The sequence below is a fragment of the Montipora foliosa genome, chromosome 1 (genome assembly GCF_036669935.1).
Source record: "Montipora foliosa isolate CH-2021 chromosome 1, ASM3666993v2, whole genome shotgun sequence".
In the NCBI taxonomy this organism is placed as follows: Eukaryota; Metazoa; Cnidaria; class Anthozoa; order Scleractinia; family Acroporidae; genus Montipora; species Montipora foliosa.
Window position 1 is genome coordinate 2,971,888 of NC_090869.1, and position 20,000 is coordinate 2,991,887.

General features: G+C 41.5%; 3 protein-coding genes and 1 pseudogene across 7 annotated transcripts in view; 1 reads left to right on the forward strand and 3 right to left on the reverse strand.

Moving 5' to 3' along the window:
• Nucleotides 1–1,122, reverse strand: part of LOC138008331 (uncharacterized) — a 4,754-nt pseudogene extending 3,632 nt beyond the window's left edge.
• The window catches only part of LOC137995496 (DNA ligase 1-like), a 461,965-nt gene that overhangs the window by 227,128 nt on the left and 214,837 nt on the right, over nucleotides 1–20,000 (reverse strand). The gene's annotated exons all lie outside the window — the stretch shown is intronic.
• The window catches only part of LOC137995027 (uncharacterized), a 224,232-nt gene that overhangs the window by 203,423 nt on the left and 809 nt on the right, over nucleotides 1–20,000 (reverse strand). The gene's annotated exons all lie outside the window — the stretch shown is intronic.
• Nucleotides 16,015–20,000, forward strand: part of LOC137993604 (protein NLRC3-like) — a 43,178-nt gene continuing 39,192 nt past the window's right edge. For 3 of the 5 annotated variants that reach the window (XM_068839785.1, XM_068839591.1, XM_068839794.1), the window contains exon 1: nucleotides 16,017–16,141. The gene's annotated coding sequence lies outside the window, so the exon portion shown is untranslated. Of the gene's footprint in view, nucleotides 16,142–19,477; nucleotides 19,559–20,000 lie in introns of all 5 variants that reach the window. The other 2 variants (XM_068839661.1, XM_068839778.1) reach the window with 2 other exon arrangements.

Genomic DNA, 20,000 nt, shown 5'->3' on the forward strand with positions numbered 1-20,000 from the left:
ATAACTAAAATTAGTAGTTAACTGACAATTGGCCAAAAAAATAGTAGTTAACTGACAATTAGCCGAAAAATTAGTAGTTAACTGACAATTGGGTACCCCCATTAGCACCCTCAAAAGCGTCTCTACGGCCTGAAAGATAAAGGCAATGACGAAACCTGTAGTAAACGGGAGGTGGGGGGGGGGGGGGGGGGGAAGGCTTAAAGCAGAAAGATGAATAAACTGTATGGAACCGCAAGCGTGAATGGTACTCAAGAGACAGCGGAGGGTATAAATACTAATAACTGGCCAATCCCTGACAAACATGAAAAACAGAATGCACAATAGTGGGTGCGGCAGGTGTGAAATGAAAACACCGCAACTAATTACTTGGAATACCAGCGGAAAATATATTTACGTTCTAATTCGCTTCGCTCAAACGAACGTAAAACATTTTACCCTTAAATTCCCGTAATACAAACAAATACCACGAGAAATATGGTAGGATGCGCAAGCGTATCCAAAACACCCATGAACATACAAAGTATAGAGGAGACTCTTTATCTTATATCACGAAAAAGTTGATTATCAGTGCCCAAAGCAATTCTTGGTTTCTTTCCACGATCACTGGAGAGTTGTTCTTTTTGGCGTCTCTTGCGACTCGCAGCTTCCCTTGCCTTCTTAAGACGTTTTTCATCTTCGGAGCCGGATGCAAGTTCGTCTGACTCGTACTCGGCTACGACCTGCCAGCCGTCCATGCTTTTATCAGCGATTTTTATCAGCTTCTGCCGCTTTCGAATACGTTGCCTGCCTTCTTGGGAAAGCTTCTTGATTTGCGACAACTTTGGCTCGATGCTTTCACTCTCGGTTTCAATACTTTCCAAAATGGTATCCAGCTCGGCATTAAGCTCAAATTGTTTCTGGTTTCCTTTGAACTTTAGCTGCACAACTTCTTTATCTAACTTACTTCTATGCTCGATTTGCTTTCCTTTGTCTTCTAATTTTTTTTTTTTTCTCAAGAAAATCTTTGAACATGGAAAAGACTTGATCAACGGCTGCTGAGTTGCCTCCACTGTCACCCGAAGACGTTTGGAATACTTCAGCCGAAACGGACGAACCTTCGCTCTGTATCTGGTCGTTGGGCATCACACGAATAGATGGGCTTAAAGCAGAAAGATGAATAAACTGTATGGAACCGCAAGCGTGAATGGTACTCAAGAGACAGCGGAGGGTATAAATACTAATAACTGGCCAATCCCTGACAAACATGAAAAACAGAATGCACAATAGTGGGTGCGGCAGGTGTGAAATGAAAACACCGCAACTAATTACTTGGAATACCAGCGGAAAATATATGACTTCGCGCATTTCATTGTCAAACTTTATAACACTTGAAAGAAAAAGAAACTTACAAAAACCCGGTATCTTGCCATCATTTGACACAGATTCTTCACTGTTTGGCGAGTAAACATGCCGCGGTAACTTAATCACGGCGCCCGCTGAATTCCGGCCATGTCACTTTCGATTTTGCAATTTACTTGAACGTAGCAAAAATCTCCCAAAATGTTTGTCGCTGATCGTAACTTTTTATATTCTATATTCACGGTTCAAAATTAATGTTGTTTTCATGTCGTAAATATTTTATTCTCGATCGACCGTCCGGGAAACTTCCTTCTGCTCTTTCTGAAAACTGTGTATCAATAGTTATTTGCTTTTTCATCAATATTTCTTTTGCATAAAGCAAGCTAACAGAATCTGTACCTTGCTGAGTTCGCATTTGTTAGCGTTAATAGTATTTTCGGTCAGATGTTTCTGTTTTTTATGAGGGGTTTATTGTTTTGGTCTCCCATCCTTACACTAACCCCGCGAAACAGGGCTTGACTTCAGTGAAGTTTAGTATTACAAAGCTGTCACTTGTGGTGAAAAGAAGTTGTGAGGGAACTTGAAAATTATCAACATGTCAGCCCAGAAGCCAATGTTTCTCGCTTCTCTTTTATTTGTTATTCTTCAGAGACTGGAATGCTGTATTTCAATACCACACAATTAAGTGCCTTCTGATTTTCTGTAGCACGTACCACAGGCAACCCAGTGTATGCTTCACAGAAGCATCTCGTTTTTGTATTAGACAAGAACTCTTTGCTGCAAAGGAATTCATAATTTTAGGCGCCGATTGTCTGAGTGAAAGGAGTCCTGAAAAGGACAGTGACTGACTGTTCGACCACTCTTTGAGAGGAAGTCATCTTCAGAGTCAAGTGACTCCTTTGCAGGTTTTCGAAACGTCAGTCACTGCCAACAGTCCTTCTCAGGACTACACTCACACGGACGATCAAATTTCATCGAGGTAAAAATCCTTGACTCAATCTATGCCATCTCAGAGATATGAAAGGTGCACCGTGATGCTTAATTTGCTGATTTTTGGTAAAAACTGGGCAAAAATCTAAATTAGTACTTAGACTGCGAGCAGTCCCTTAGGATGGTCGCGCGAGCGAGGAAAGCGCGAGTGAGGAAATCGAGCGAAGCGAAAGCCGAGGGGAAGCTGGGGAGAAGGCGGGAAAGGAGGGAGGGACTGCATTCTCTTTTGAACCATACGTGTTCAAGTAACTCCGCCCACCAAAGGCGACAACCGGTTAAAAATAAACTGATCTGTCACTTGATAACTAATAACTCCGCCTCAATTCGTCGCGCGCTGTATCCCCACGGTTTCGCGGCAAATAAATAAATCGATCGCAGTGTTTTTCTTCATGAACGAAAATACACCCAAAAAAAAGGTAGTCCGCAAAGGGAGAGGAAGAAAGCCCAGACGCTCAGATAAACGGTCAGGTAAAATGCTTTCTTTGGCCGCCGAATCCATCGTGTCAACTCGCTCTGATCAAAACATGCTAGCTATTTTCGGTGCATCGTGTTACATTTGATGTGTCAATATGTTAGAATTTCGTAATTGCATTGACAACGCGCTGACAGCATGCTATTGTTTATCAACCAATCCAATTCTCCGATGCTGGGGCCGCGGAGAAATTTGAACGCGTCGGTTACAAAAGAGAATGCAGTCCCTCTTCTCTCCCGCCTCTCTCCAGTTTCCCTCTCGGCCAATTCGCTCTCTCCAGTCCTGCCGAGCTTAGAAGAGGGACTGCTCGCAGTCTAATTAGTACTTAACTCACACGTACAAGATTCCTGACAACCCACTGACAAAATATGTTTATGGCACAAAGAGCTACTCGTATTTAATTTTCGGTGTCTTTCTGACGACAATGTCTCTAAACTTGAAAAGACTCGCGAGTTTTTTCAAGTTTCAGTCCATTTCCATCCTCTCCATCCTTGGCTGCAAACAACAAAGAATAGCTTCAGTGCACTTCAGTGGTTACTGGTAACAAACCTACAGCATTATTTTTTGGTTTTTACTGATACAAGGACGTCTTTTAGTGCTTTGAAGTTTGCCTAAAATAGCGTGACACGGCCCCTGCGTCTACGGCAATAGACAGACTAGAGTTTGCGTCTTCACCGTGAAAACTGGAAGAAACTCGTTTGATATCAGCTCATTCTTGCGCTAATGGTTATCAACCAACCTCTCAAAAGGTAAACGAATTAGAATAAGAGAATTCATGATTTTGTGACGTCGGCCGCTCTCCGTTTCCTGCTGGCCATTTGACGTAAACGCGGCGCTCGATCTCTGAATTGGATGATTCGTCCCTTCGGCAGACAGGAGACAAATTTTACTAGTGAGAGAAACAGCATTTGAAAAAAGGTATTAAGTATGACTCGTTTTAGTGTCGAATTCAAACATGTATTCGGCAATGTAAACATTCAATTTAGGCAGGGGTCGCACTAATGCTTTTGGTGTTTACATTGGATATAAAATCTGTCATCGCGTGCCTGCGACAAGTGCGACCCTTTTGTCGCGACCAGACATAACTATGTCGGAAGGACCTAAAGATCAAAAAAGCCGATGTCCTGCCTCGAAGCAGGTCATATCTTGTCTAATGGCCTTAAAATACCATTTTTATGTTTTTCTTCGGCCGCGATGTCAATCAATTGTTAAAAAGAGTTGACAGGCCTACACGACTCCCTTGTACGTGGTCTGGTTTCTGTTGCCTTTGTCATAATTTTGCTCTCTTGAGGACATATTTGAATGGATGCCTCGTTTAGGCGGCTCCTGTAGTATTCATTTAGGAATGGTCTTTGCCTTATGAGGCTTTACATTTGAATCTCTATACTGCTGTTTTCTTCCAAGAAAATAGTTGGTCTCGAAAGTGGTATTTTTAGTGTCTTGGTGTTGATTTTCTCAGCAGTAATGTGAATGTCACCTTATGGCTTCTGGGTTTTGCGCCAATTTAATTCTAGGCTCGACCGATATATTGATCAGCTGTAGAAACGAGTGATCTTCTGTTCTTAAATGTTTGACCCGGGCCCGGGTTCTTTTTTTTTTTTTTTTAATTCTTTCACTCGTTCTTCTGACTTCTTTAGCGTGTTTTGGTTTGTGGCCATGGTCAGTAGCTGTGCTCCTTGAACCTCTAGAGTTAATTCGTTTTCGTGGATGCTCTTTAGATATTTGATGCCGATGTCTTTAGGTCGCTTCTTTGACGAGGCATTAAGAAAACCCGACTCTAGATGGAAGTTCTCTGACATTTTATTTGGTCAGGCAATTGTTAAAAAGAGTTGACAGGCCTACACGACTCCCTTGTTCGTGGTCTGGTTTCTGTTGCCTTTGTCATAATTTTGCTCTCTTGAGTACATATTTGAATGGATGCCTCTTTTAGGCGGCTCGTGTAGTATTCATTTAGCAATGGTCTTTGCCCTATGAGACTTTACATTTGAATCTCTATACTGCTGTGTGATACGTTTTCTTCCAAGAAAATAGTTGGTCTCGAAAGTAGTGTTTTTAGTTTCTTGGTGTTGATTTTCTCAGCAGTAATGTGAATGTGACCTTATGGCGTCTGGGTTTTGCGCCAATTTAATTCTAGGCTCGACCGATATATTCATCGGCCGTAGAAGCGAGTGATCTTTTGTTCTTAAATGTTTGACCCGTGCCCGGGATCATTTTTCTTTTTTTTTCTTTTACTGGTTCTTCTGACTTCTTGAGCGTGTTTTGGTTTGTGGCCAAGGTCAGTAGCTGTCCTCCTTGAACCTCTAGAGTTAATTCGTTCTCGTGGATGCTCTTTTGATATTTGATGGCAATTTCTTTAGGTCGCTTCTTTGTCGATGCATTAAGATAAGCCGACTCTAGATAAAGGTTTTTGACATATTATTTGGTCAGGCAATTGTTAAAAAGAGTTGAAAGACCTACACGACTCCCTCTACGTGGTCTGGTTTCTGTTGCCTTTGTCATAATTTTGCTCTCTTGAGGACATATTTGAATGGATGCCTCCTTGAGGCGGCTCCTGTAGTATTCATTTAGCAATGGTTTTTGCCGTATGCGGCTTTACATTTGAATCTCTATACTGCTGTGTGATACGTTTTCTTCCAAGAAAATAGTTGGTCTCGAAAGTAGTGTTTTTAGTTTCTTGGTATTGATTTTCTCAGCAGTAATGTGAATGTGAAATTATGGCGTCTCGCTTTTGCGCCAATTGAATTCTAGGCTCAACCGATATATTCATCGGCGGCAGAAGCGAGTGATCTTCTGTTCTTAAATGTTTGACCCGGGCCCGGGTTCATTTTGTTTTTTTTTTTAATTCTTCCACTCGTTCTTCTGACTTCTTGAGCGTGTTTTGTTTTGTGGCCAAGGTCAGTAGCTGTCCTCCTTGAACCTCTGGAGTTAATTCGTTCTCGTGGATGCTCTTTAGATATTTGATGCCGATGTCTTTAGGTCGCTTCTTTGTTGAGGCAGCTATTCAAACCTTCAGTTTGGAAGTTGAACAATTCAAACATTCATTTCCGAAATTCGAACCTTCAATTCAATTTGAATTGTCGAATTGAAAGTTTGAATGACATGCATGTTTGAATAGTGACACTAAAAATTGCCGGATTGAACGTTTGAATTGGACAACTGGAGGTTGGATTTGCCGGAATTAAGGTTGGAATAGCCGATTTGAATGTTTGAATTGCCGAATTGTACTAGTGAGAGAAACAGCAATTGATTTGATTTGCGTTACTGAATTTGTTGATTTCCGCAGTTTACCGTCAGTGTCCCCAGTTAGCGCTCCCGCACTAGAAAACTTGGCACCAAGAGTGAATTAGATAAGAGTGTTGATCTATCACTTTGCGGCCTTGTCCCAGCACAGCCACAAATGGATTACACTTTGGGCGCGAAACAAACGGTCAACACTAATTTCCATCCCTCATCCTGACATTGGACATTTCGTAACAATTACATGACGCAATATCCCATGTTAATTATTGACAAGCTTACCGCTCTAAAAAGAATGAAAACAGGCAGAATTACAGCTTTAGTTCAACAAGAAATAGCGTTTCTAAGCTATGCCGCGCTGATTTACAGTATTTAGGTGTAAAAACCCCGTTGAAGACGGTTAACTGTCAATTGTTTTGCCGGGTACTACTATTTCAATACTCTAAAAAAATTCGTTTTTCCGGGAGGTTGTCTCGTTAGTCTAGTGGATATCGGAAACTGCAAGGTGAAGCCATCGATCCGGGTTCAACTCTTTGCCTCGCCTACTGTGAATCTTCTCAGCTTGTTTAAAATCTTTGTTTCGCTGAAGTAGATTTATAGTCTAAAGTAGACTGTACGTCGTCAGGAGCTCATGATGGGCTCCTGACGTCGTATAAGTTGAATAAAAGGGGAAATGTTAGTTTGAGGGATGGAAAGAAGTGATGACGAAACAAACAAGGGGACGCCAGTTTGAACCAATCAGAAGATGCCATGTCACACGTGACTGCTTCTGCCATTTTTTTTTCTAGGACATGACAACTGAGTTTCGCGGTAATGAGTATTCTAAAAATAGCCTCATTTGTGACTGTGCTGGGGATCCCACCCACCCCACCCATGCCATAACAACACTCATATCTAATTCACTCTTGTTGTTGTTCACTCAACTTAAGTTCCTTTCCTTCCGAATTGGACGTTTGAATTGCGTGTTTGAATTTTGACACTACTTGCCATACTTTGCAACGCGGTTGATGCTTGCTCAGTTGGTTGAGTATCGGGCTTTCTTGCGGGAGATCGCGGGTTGAAAGTTCCGCCCGCGGGTTGAAAATCCCGGAGGAGAAAGTGCAGGCTTTGCAATTTCATCTCCAACTGGTTCGACTTTTAAGTCTTCTCGGATAAGGACTACAAAACGTAGTCCCCGCATCACAACGCTTCCAATTAATCAACACTGTGGTACGTTAATTAAAGCGCAACGGGCCCACACTGTTCGCCTTGAAGAGTAGAGAAGGAAGACCCCCGGTACTGGTTGTCTATCTCTCCGAGAAATGTAAAACACCATGAGACTGTTGTATGTGTTACTTGTGTTTTTTACACCATTACCATCAGGAGTCGGTTTTCAAATGGTTGCTAACACGAGTTGCAAAAATTAGTTAGCTCTCCCGTTTGAAGTCCTTTTGGCTCTGAAATCCCGTCACGAAGCTCAGTCTGTTATTATAATTACTTTGCTTTTTAGTGTTGCAAGCCTTTGTGTTTTTAAGTTGTTTCCTTACATTTCTGTTGGTGTACTTTTTTTGGTGTACACATCAAGTTGTGAAATTGACGATGTGGTTTACCCAACTTAATCTTCTCTTCTCGTGTTCTTTAGTTGGTGCAGGGCTGTCGTCGTGGTGAGAGCACTGACTTCCCACCATTTTGGCCCAGGTTCAATTCCTAGACTCGGTGTCACGTGTGGGTTTCGTTAGTTGATTCTCTATTCTGCTCCGAGAGGTTTTTCTTCGGGTTCTCCGGTTTTCCCCCTCCTGAAAAACCAGCATTTGAATTTGTTTGCGTCAATTTGTTGATTTCAGTTTACAGTGTCCCAAATAAGTGCTCCAGCGCTAGAAGATTCCATTATTTCCAGATGAAATAAAAATTCTGTACAAATCCTGAAAAAAATAGTTAGTAACTATGGACTGGCAGCTTGTGAAATGGTCGTGACTGGAGTGCAGGTGGGACACTTAATGACAGTTACATAAAATTGCGTTAGAGTAGTAAAGATGCTACATGCATATATCAATATCGCCCTGATGACTAACCAATCTTGAACAAATACGCAGGCTTTGAGATTGCCGATTAATAATACTTACACTGTAAAAGATGCACTTTAGGCGCACGGAACGACCGGTTTTCGTCTCTTGTTTTGGCCCTAAAGTTTATTATGTATTTTGCCTGAGTGGATGATATCCTCTCTTGGTATTTCTCATGCGAATTTCCCAGATAGTCTCCCTGTGTGCATATCCTTACAAGGCATCGCGCAGAATGCCATTGTCTTTCGCGACATGTACTTACAGTTCTCAGATTATTAACGCGCGGCATAATAATTTGCATGTCTAGAACTTGTCGGTTGTGATTGGTCAACAGATTTAGCTTTGGAAATACTTGAGTCTCTTCGCAGATTTCAGCTGCTGTCAATCAAACGGTTGAATGCGTAAAGTAAATCCCAAGGTGCAATACAGTTAACAAAAGCGCACTAATTAAAGGCGGGCCGCTCTCTTCACAAAGCGTTTTGCGAATTCGTGTGCCCCGATATCTTTATTTGACTTACATGCAACCAACACCCGATGGTAAAAATGTTTTCTGAATTATCGAAATAGTTTCACGTGCAACAAATGGTTTGAAAAGCTCAACCTTCGATTACGGCGGTTTTTTTCCAAGTAAGAAATGCGGAGGACTGGAAAACACAAAACAAAACAAAACAGCCGACCGATACATTTACTTTTTGTCCCAAACATTGTGTTCGCCTCCATGTCAAGAAAATAAAGAGCACAAAAAAAATGGCTTGATCGTAGGTTCATTCTGAGTAGTGCGACGGGTGGATCACTCGCTTCACACGCGCGTTGTTCATATACTCCGCTGAAATTTTCTTCATAACTGAAAAATCGGCTGCAAAGGAGATCGTTAACAGTCTGCCGATAAGGTAAAATATTTATATCACACAGGTGGTTTTCAAAACGTTCCTCAAAGAGCAAGCGCGAGACATGGTTTTCACAGGTCACGAAATTTCTATTCGACACTCCGGTTAATGCAGTCCTGCCTGAGAGTATTTTGCAAGCTTTTTAAGAAAAAAAAAAAAGCAACAACAATATAAAACAACGTTGCGAACACTCCGAGATCTTTTTAACGAAAATCAAAAATGATCTCTCTGAGACCGGCTGGGGAGTAGTTCTGTCATTGGATGAAGTCCTCTGGCAGAACTACTCCCCCAGCGAAAATACATGGGAGCCAGACAAGCACTTGCCCGAAGATATCATCGCCGCCTTCGAGAACAGATTTGTCGATCCACTTCGCGCCGATGAATGCCGAGAGAGACTAGCTCTTCTATTTGAGAAGGGTTTAAAATCGCCCCTGGTCTGCAACGAAACTATCACGATGCGGCACGATGTAGTGCGAGCGATCTTTCCTGGTTTGCCGACAGACCTCCGTGGATCTCCGTACCTCGCCAGTGAAGAGGAACTGATGGCAGCCGGCCTTGGTCCTTATCTGAAGAAGTGTTTAACAGTAACAGGCGGTGGATGTCGCGTCGACGCTCCAGTCAGCTTGAAGCTGTTTCTTGGCAAGTCGCTCTCCTTCTTAGATGAACAAGGCCGCAAAACAGCTCCCCGCCCAGTAGAGAAAGTTCAGATCAAGTTCACGAAGAGTTATTTCGCCGGACGCATCCAGTGAGCGGAATGCTGCTCTCATGAAAACGGCTTCTTTAGAAGCCACCAAATGTAATAAAAGTTTATGACCAATGGCATTTATTCATAACTGCACAGTGCACACATAACTGTCACTTAATAGATAAGTTGAGTCAACTTTTCCAGATAACAAATTTGCTTTATTTTTTTCACATTTATCATTTCCCGCTATGTCTGTGAACCTACACACATGTTTATTAGCCCGTGGAGTTTAAATGTGCCGCTTTTTTTTTCAACACCATAAGAATGCTTCATTATTCACGACTGCACTCTGTTGTCAGCGGGGGCGGAGTTGAAAACTCTGTTAAAATACTCAAGGGAGTTCGAAGGCAACCATTTTTGAAGGTTTTTGGTATAACTTTTAGAAACCATCATTTTGATAAAGCTTGTGGTCATCGTATAAACATGAAAATTTGCACAGTCTTCCTCCAGATCGGGAACTTAGAATGCCCGAGTGTACCTAAGTCGCTAATACCGTTTCTGGAGAAAAAAATCAATGGGAATATTAATGAGTCAATATTTTCATACGAATAACAAGTAAAACTTAAGCATTTTCAATATCAGTTTGATAAACCTTATCTAGGATCAACGGCTTACAAAAATATTTAGAATAAAAGCTTAATACCTCTTCTTTAAATACCCTAGTGAACCTAGGCGATCAGTGCGCTGTATAGAATGAAAAAATGACAAGAAGCAGTCGATGTTGCGCCGTTTTCGGCCATTTTCTTTATTGTTTTGCGTCTTTTGACTCGCGAGAGTTTAAATTTAGCGCTACAAGCGATGGAAAAGGTCCCGGATATGTGGCGGAATTCTGAATTCTCTTGAAGAGCTTGAGGTGCTTTGTATGCCTACTTGAAGTTCTTTGCCTCAGTGCTTGCGTTGCTTTGCTTACTTGAAGTGCCTACTTAATTGAGATAGTTTGCTTGCTAAGGTTGGTTTCCTTGCTTGCGTTCACCTTGCTTGCCGTTTTTTTTTCATTTAAACATATTTATATACATGTTTGCCCCAAGAGCTAAATGAGCTCATCACGGGGGCTTACACCAAAATTCTAATTACCACATAAAAAACAAACACGGGCACGGGATACAAAGTAAGTCAAAAAAGACAGTTAAGTTAATTAGGTCAATGATAATGACCACGAAAAGAAAAACGTTTAGACTCTCTTATAAAGTGCTGGACATGAGAGAAGATTTCAACATTTTCATTATTTGACATGTCAGAAGAGCCAAACAGAAAAACTTCAACTTTTTGCTGGTCAGAATATTGACCAGAAGCTATACGAGCAGCAGCAGCGAGCAAATCAGATCTGAGGGCAGCATAATTAGGACATTGTAAAAAGAAATGAGTTATAGTCTCATTGTCAAAGCCGCAGCCACAAATAGGTGAAGACTTAACAGCGATCTTAAATAGATAATAATTTAGACCACAAGCGCCTAGACGCAGTCTAGTATGAATTACGGAAGAGTATCTGTCAAGAGCATAATCAAAAGGCGAAAAATACTTTGGAATATTAAAATAATTAACTAACGCTCTCTTAAAAGAGCCAATTGAATCAGATTCACGAATTTCCAAATCAATGTCGTTCCACAATTTAGTTGTGGAAGGGAAAAAAGACCTTTTAAAGCGCTCTGTGCGCACAGGAAAAAGAGTAAAATTTTGAGAAGATCGAAGGTTAAAATGAGTTCTCTCACAGACTCTAGCTGGGAGCAGATCCTTAAGATAAGACGGACTCAAATTTTTTACTATCTTAAAATAACAAACAAGCTTATGAATATCGCGTCTAACTTCCATCTCCTCCCACCCCAGCTCTGTCATAAGGCGAATCCTACTTGTTCCCCGCATAGCACCTGCGACGACTTTCCCGGCTTCATAATGAACCGATTCAAGGAGTTCGCTTTCCTCATCAGTACAGCCGTCCCAAAGCACATCAGCATACTCCATAACAGGTCTGATAACCGACTTATACAATTTTCTGAGTGTATCCCTGCCTACTTTATACCTAATTCCTTTCAACATATTTAATCTTTTACTAGCTTTTTGATAAATACTAAATATGTGAGCTCTCCATGTCAGGTTAGAAGACAGCGTTATGCCTAAGTGGGTATGGCTAGAAACTTCATTAATGTTATTTCCGTTGTAAAATAGGTCGGGATACAGCAGTCTTACCCGTTTAGATGAAAACGTCATACATTCAGTTTTACTAGGATTAATTGTAACAAGCCATTTCGTAGCCCACCTTTGTATGGATTCAAGGTTTTTATTTAACATCAACGCAGTGTTACCAGGTGAATCAACGACTTCAAAAAGCGAAGTATCATCAGCGTAAAGTAAGCATTTTGACTGAGTTTCATCTGTTATGTCATTAATATATATAAGAAATAACAGAGGCCCCAAAACCGAACCTTGAGGAACCCCTGCTTCAACTTGGCGCCAATCAGATGACTGCCCATCTAAAACCACTCTTTGTTGACGATTAGACAAATAACTTTCAAACCAGCTAAGCAAAGCTCCCCTGATTCCTACTGATTTAAGCTTATAAAGAAGACCTTTGTGCCACACCTTGTAAAACGCCTTGCTGATATCCAAAAAAACCATACGCACTTCCTTCCCATCCTCAACAGCTTGGTAAATTTGATGTACCAGATAAATTAATTGATTTACCGTCGAGTCACCTGGGCGGAAACCAGACTGTAAGCGATTGAGATAACCAATATCAAGAAAGAAATTGTAAAGTCTAATAAAGACAATTTTCTCTAATATCTTAGACAAAGAACACAAAAGGGACACAGGACGATAATTCAATTTACACTGGCGATCATCCTTTTTAAACAGCGGAATGACATTTGCAAACTTCCATTGACACGGAAAAACACCAGAAGACAAAGAGATATTAACTAACTTTGAAAACGAAGAAGCGATACCGCCAGAACAAAGTTTAAGAATGCGATTCCCTATACCGTCAGGTCCACACGCCTTGCAAACATCAACAATTTTAAGTAGATTGTAAACCTCTCGTTCCGTTGTAAAAACATTAGACAAAAACGCATTATTCTGAAAAAAAGAAGAATCCCTTGGGAGGGATGCAAATGTATCATCAACCTTACTCTGATCGCAAAAATATTCATTTAATATTTCTGCCTTTTCTCGCGCATTAGTAACTTGCCGTTGAATTGCTTTGCCTGCTTGCGTTGCTTTGCTTGCTTGAGTTGCTTTGTTTGCTTGAGGTGCTTTGCTTGCTTGAAATTCTTTGCCTTAGTGCTTGCGTTGCTTTCGCTTGCCTGCAATGGGCCCTTTACAGCTGGCGATCACATGGCACAGAAACCACCATACTGGAGAGCAAATTGCGCACTGGGATATCTAAAACAAAGCAACTTACCGGTAATTTAAATCTCATCACCAGTCCTACTCACTGCGGAGCTACATGAGAAACATGCGCGCGCTAACTAGTCGGTTTCATGAGTGCTTTTTAGTCAATCACCAAGCAACCTACATGTATACTGCTAACAAAAAGGAAGATTAATCGTACGGGCTCTATAAATATTTAAAGTATTTTCGCTAAAAACTGCCAGTCAAAACTCGTACTCGTTCTCGTCCTCGTCCTAGAATCTAAAGGTTCCTACTGTCCAACGTAGCGAGTCAAGGCTTTGCGTTGTCGCCAGGGCCAAAATAAACACTTGGACAAACTGTAAACACGTGAATCGAGCTTAATCAAAAATCCTGCGTAACATATAACCAGTTGACCTTGCTCCTTTTTCTCACGTCCCACACCTGGTGTAGGACGGGCTCTGCTGCACAGACTTCCCTATTTTAGATCGGATAGCCGACTCCTGCTGAGCTTTCGAATGAACTATCCGTCTTCACAACCTCCTGAAATTTCGTGACTTTTTAAAACAAGTTCTACATATTCGCTATGGTAAACCAATGATCCTTCCATCGTCGAAAGAAATTTTTACACCTGAAAACTATTCTCAGTCCGGTACGATTCCTTCCCTAATTGCCTTTTCATCAAATAAATCCAAAGGATGGTTTTTACTAATAATATTTCCGTTGCAAGTTTCGGCCATTGTTCAATGAAGTTTCTCTTCCGGTTTGTACCTTACCTTGCGATCAGGCGTACTTTTCTTTAGAGAGTGCGCCCTTTCTAAAGAAAAGTACGCCTGATCGTGGGTTAGTTTGTTCCGGTCAGCGTTTTTATTGTGTTCCCATCTGACCAATCAGTGACGAGAATGGATCGGCACCTGCCAGACTGCGAGCAGTCTCTCTTTTACTCTGAAATCGTTGAAACGAATGAACACTTCAAAATGGCTGAAACTGCGGCTCGCAAATACGGCGACCAACGCCCGCACTATTTTCGACCCGTAGCTTCGGCCACTGAAAGTCCAACGTACGCGTTCGTTTCAACGATTCAAGAGCAACAGAGAGATGACTACTCGCAGTCTAGAGCTCTCGATGTGCTGCGCTGGCTAAAAGGATCGCAGCTCTGGGAACGAGAATGCCCCACTCTTGGGATCATGAGTTTTGTCAAATTTCCTACTATTCCCCAGCCACGGGAGAGGAGATCAAGTCAAATCCCCTGGGCATGGCAGCCCTCCCCCCTCCTTCCCCCTCCACCCCCCCCCCCCCACCCGGGGGGGGGGGGCAGCACGGGCAGACAACCCCATGGATTCGATACCTCATGACTTCAAGTTATTTGATTCAGCTATTGATCTGTTATATTTTCTGTTGGTCAAAATCCGGTTTTACTAACAGTTCACTCACCTTCAGCCTGCGTAGCTGGTGGGAAATTTTATTGCAGGATTATTTAAACACGCGGAAGTAAATCGATGGTTGTGTCGTTGTTTTGGCCGGGAGTTACTAGTGCTCATGCCAGTCGCGGCCAAAACCATCGTACTCGCTCCTCGCGAGTATTTAAATAATATAATCCAGTTACGCTGGCTAACTCACATTTCATTTTCTGTGTTGTCTCGGGTTATTTGATGGGTTTTTACGGACGGTTTATTTTCTCACGTCAACCGCTGCAAATTCTAAGAGAGCTATAAGCGTATCAAATAACTTGACGCCATTCGGTCTGGAACCCTCAGGGGTGTCTTCCTGTGAGAGCAGTATCATCAATTCGTCATTGCAATTGTTCAAAACTCTAGTAAAAAATCCGAACTGAGAAAGTTGTGTCAGCGCACGCAATTTTCTAAACTTCGAATGAGTTGACAACTGGAAGGAAGTCAAGGAGGGTTTTTGCGATAAGAATTGTTTACCAGAGGTGACTGGGAGATTAGGCCAGGAACAGTAGTGACCTGTAGTAGACCAGTAGTAGACCTGTGTACTGCTTTAGGACAGAAATCTCGAATGGTGGTATTTTTGAAAATGCTGTAAATAAGATGGCCCGGTTATTAATTAAATAAATGAAGAGATATATTTATCAGTTATGACTAGGTCACACTCCAATAATTGCACCTAATTCTAAAATGGCTCTGATTATTGTTTCCGCTTTAGTTGCCGGCCGGAATGTCAGCAGTCGAAGTATCTATTCGGTGCCTCCTTTTTCTTTGCAGATAATCTCACATGAGAAACGCCTAAATTTGAGCTCAAGAGTATAATCTAGGAGAAAGAATTGATTTATGAGTCAATCGTGGTCTGCACAAGTGATTCCTGCCACAGTTTAACTAGCAGCTTTAATTTCATTTCAGGCGTCGGGCCCTGTGCAATGATCCAAGTTTCCGTCGAGTCAATAAAACGACTAACAATATTTTAACATTTTTGATTTTTGCACGTTTGCCACCCAACCAAGGTGGCGTCAGAAACCGTGAAAAGGTCTATTTGAGCTGAAGAATATAATCTAGATGGAAGAATTGATTTGTGTTAATCGGTGTCTGCACAAGCGATTCCGGTCATAGTGTAAACAGCATTCAATAAAAACACAAGCAGCTTTAATTTAATTTTTAAAACGAACAGTGACTGCGTGCAGGGTGAAATAGACCGTCATCAATCACTGTCAAAACGGAAAAATAGTGTAAAATGTTCGAGGTTAACTATCACTTAGAGTTAGAGTTAACGACTGCCAAAAAATCCTGAATTCAAGATTTTGGACTGCAAAAATCCTGCATTCAGGCTTTTGGACTGCCAAAATCCTGAATTCAAGATTTTGGAAACTTAACTCTAACTCTATGAAAATAACTCTAAGAATGGCTGTCCCCAAAATGTTCTGGAACTTTTTAAATAAAATCGCGTGACTGATTCTTCAACATTGCTAGGGCAACTGTCATGCAAACATTACCAAATTTGGTAACCACATTTGCTGCTCCCAAGGAAGGTGCAAGAGTTGCTGCTTGTTGTGTTTCACTTCGCTAAGTTATGAAGAAGATGAAAAGGGAATCAAGGCCGGACTGATATACTATGAAAGCCTCGTGAACCTTTGGTAAGCGTTTTAAAACACTGTAAAGGAAAATACTTGATAGAATGACGATCCTCCAACATTTGGAGGTTATATGCGGAAAGGAGCGATTGCAGAATACCCCTCCACAAAGAAGCGTTACTTTTACTGCGCGAGCTGCAATGCCGAAGTGAATGAAAGTGGGTAAAGTAGATTGAGTAGAATGGCTGGTGCCAAGTCGGCTTAAGTTTAAATTGAGTTGAGTAGAATGGCTGGTGCCGCAGTGCCGTGGTAGACAACATACCGTTAAATAGCGCTTTGCACTAATGACGTCATGAAATTATAGACCCCCAAGTGACTCAGACAAGTAAAGTTCTAACCTGCGATAAGGCGTACTTTTCCTTATACAGTACCGCTCGAAACTATTTGTGCATTTGCCGCGGTTCTGACTAGGTGAAACCGCAGGTTCAAGCCCCAGTTTGACCGAGGTAAAACCTCGGCTTTCGGTTACCGGAGACGAGACGGATTTTCCGGTTGATTTACGCCGCGGTTAAGAGAGGATGCAGTATGCTTTTATTTGGAGCAGATGCTATCAAAGAAATCTGCATACTTTTGCAGGTCAATCGCAGCGATAATTAGTATGCGTATTTGCTGTATTTACAATCTGCGAAGTTTGGCACATTCGATTATAATATTAAAACTCACTTTCATAAAGCGTTGATCGTTTTTCTTTTTCCAGCAAACGACAAGATTTCTAAAAGTTGTTCGAAATCTGTTTAATACAGATCATAGTTAGTAGAGGAGTAGTCCCCTCTACTAACTATGTACAGATGTTATAAAGATCAGCAGAAATTCTATCAAGAAATTTACACGTGTCTGGGAAAACTCGTCTCAACGGTGACGCCGCTCGTCTAGCGGCCGGCCTTGAAAGATACGCGAAAGTCATTTCGATCTAAAGGCTGGTTTCCATATGATCGCAGACGATCGCAAATCGCAGATCGCAGATCCCAGAAAGTTCTGCGATTGTCTGCGATCATATGGAAACCCACTTCTGCGATCGTTTGCGATCGTCTGTGATCCTGCGATCGTGATCGCAGACGATTGCAGAAGATAGAACCATGTTCTATCTTCTGGGATCGTCTGCGATCGTGTGCGATTGTCTGCGATCGTTTGTGATCCTGCGATCATATGGAAACCAAAGTTCTGCGATCTGCGATCGAAACGTATCCCATAATAATTTTAATTCTGACTCAAATGATTCAACGCTTCTTAGCAACAAAGCCTGAATGTTCGTTTATGTTCGTTACTGTTCTGTCAGAAACACGAAGTTCTCTGGGCAGTGTGTGGAAAACCCCAAGTTTTTGTCTCTTCATGAATATTTTTTGAACTCAAAACCGATGTTTCCTTCGCTTTTGAAGCTGACGATGCCGTCGCTTCAGGACTAAAAGAAGAAGCAAATTTGCTTGCAGCAAAATTTCCTCCTCGATGTCCGCTATGTTGTTTACTAAGATTTTGCCACGAGCACAACGCGCGTGTACATTTGACATTTCTGCTGACCGAAATGTATGGCTGCAGCCGGCTCTGTGATCGTTTGCGATCGTCTGCGATTATATGGAAACAGCTCTCTTTGCGATTGTCTGCGATCATATGGAAACCTAACCTGTGATCAGGCCCATTTTTAGCTTCGCCCATATGTTCTCTTATGTCGTCACTCGCTAAAATTGGGCCTGACCAAAAGTCTCTCAAGAATTCCGGACTTGTGATCTGATTGGCTGTTGAAACGCCGGAAGTGAAAATGCCATCGTGATTGCGCGGAGCTCTCGCAAAGTTCTCGAGACTAATCCGCCATAAGTGTACGAAAAAATTTGCTCCCTTTTGTTCTTACAATGCCGTGAACGGTGCAACTTGATTTTATTTGTATAAATGGAGATATGCCATCTGAAACATCTCATAATTTGTCCAGAATCGGGTTTGAATCTCTGGAACGAGTGAAATTAGCGATTCCCTTGTCGAGCTCTGTGGCCATGGGGTTGAAAGTACTTTGGAACAAACTTCCCTGATGTTTTGAAAGCTAAATAGCTGGTTCTTTCAAATGGCAATGAAAGCCGATGCATATTGGTTTCCTGGATGAGACAGGGGACATATATATCAACAGGAGGAGATGCTGATAAAACGGCAAGTTATACGAATGCATGTTTTGAATATCTGTGTATCAAACGGCTTTATTTATTTACCGTACATGACACGGTTTGTTTGCACACTTCATAATATTTCCAGTTGATTTAACTTAAAACTCGCACTCCAGAAACTAAACTGGCATGTTTCCAGAGAGATCAATTGTATAACAACAAAAGAAACTTTGCGAGTCCATCTTACTGTTCGTACTCCATCAAAAAATTAACAGCCAAACTTATCATGATTTTACTGCGTGCAATTCTAGAAATACACTGCAACTGAAGATATTACCCGAAAAAATCACCAAAGAAACCTTCATGGGCAAACACGTTAAAGGAATAATGTATTTCCAAACCGTCCAACGACAAAATGCTAGGTTGTCTCAATTACAAATTAAGATGTCAAGCTTAAAAGATTGCATATTCAGCGGCCTTTGCCGCAATATAGTCGTCGAAAACATTCCCCATGCTTTAAATGTGTTTTTCTCAAATTAAAGCCAACGGTAACTTTCGAATTCGTTTATAATATTCCTCCCACGGTAATTAACTCTGGTCAAAACAAAACAGCGTGAATCTGCCGTCCACGCGTGTATTGGTGTAATGGAAGTAAATTTGATTGGCCGATGAAGGACATGTCAATCAATCAAAAAAAGTGGGTGGAAGGAATCTCGAAGAGGAATTTGGTCAGGCTCTATTTTTCGTTTCGCCAACTGCACATTACGCATCACGCGAAACTAAAATAGAGCCTGATCGCAGCTTAATGGAAACCAGCCTTTATCGACCGAAAGGTTATCAACATTCTCTGTTCTCAGCTGTCACGGCAAAATGAGATGAACATATTAAACAGTGCGTTGTGTTGCATTGGTGCTGTGAAAAACAGACTGGATATTCATTCTTTACCTTGGGGAGCTAAGTTGGCCGCGGCATTCGGTTGCTTTCGTCTTTGCCTCGGTTGCGGTTTTCGTCGGGTGTGGACAAAACCTGGGCCCGGGCCCATGGGCTAGACCATGGGCTAGCCCATGGGCTAGCCTATGGGCTACCTTATTTTGATGATTTTATAATTTCACAATAATTTTATCAATATGATGTTTTTATTATTATTTGTATAAATTATTCACATCAGTGTAAAATTTTCGGTAACTTGACCCTTTTTCGTCACTTCATGAAGGGCACTATGATCAAAAAATCATTTCCTTTTATTCTTCAGATTTTGAAAGCGTGTTAGCTTAACACCTAACTGGCAAAATTTTGAGCTTTGAGTTTTATCCAAAGGCTGTTTATTTTGAGGGTAAGGTTTGGATTTCACGGTCCGCCATTACTCACGTTCAAAACTGGCCGATTGGACCTCAGAGGGTTGGATCTAGAGAAAATGACGTCATTTACTCACTAGCTTAAAATTTCAGCGTGTTAACGTAATTTATTATATATGCAAAACACGGGTTTAAAAGTCTGATTGCCCAAAACTCCCGTGCTGCATATTAATCATTTATCATTGCATTCTTAAACTAGTGAGTCTTTGACGTCAGTTTCTCCTCGACCCAGCTCTCTCAAGATTTTACAGTTAGTAATGGCGGACCAATAAATAAGAAAATTCCAGTTAAAATAAACAGGTTTCCTTTTAAAATCATAACTTAAAACTTGGGTCAGTTAGTGTTTAGTTTACATAGTTTACATAGTTTTGACATGGACCGTGAAAGCATTGATCTGTAAATCAGTACTTTGGGGAGTGC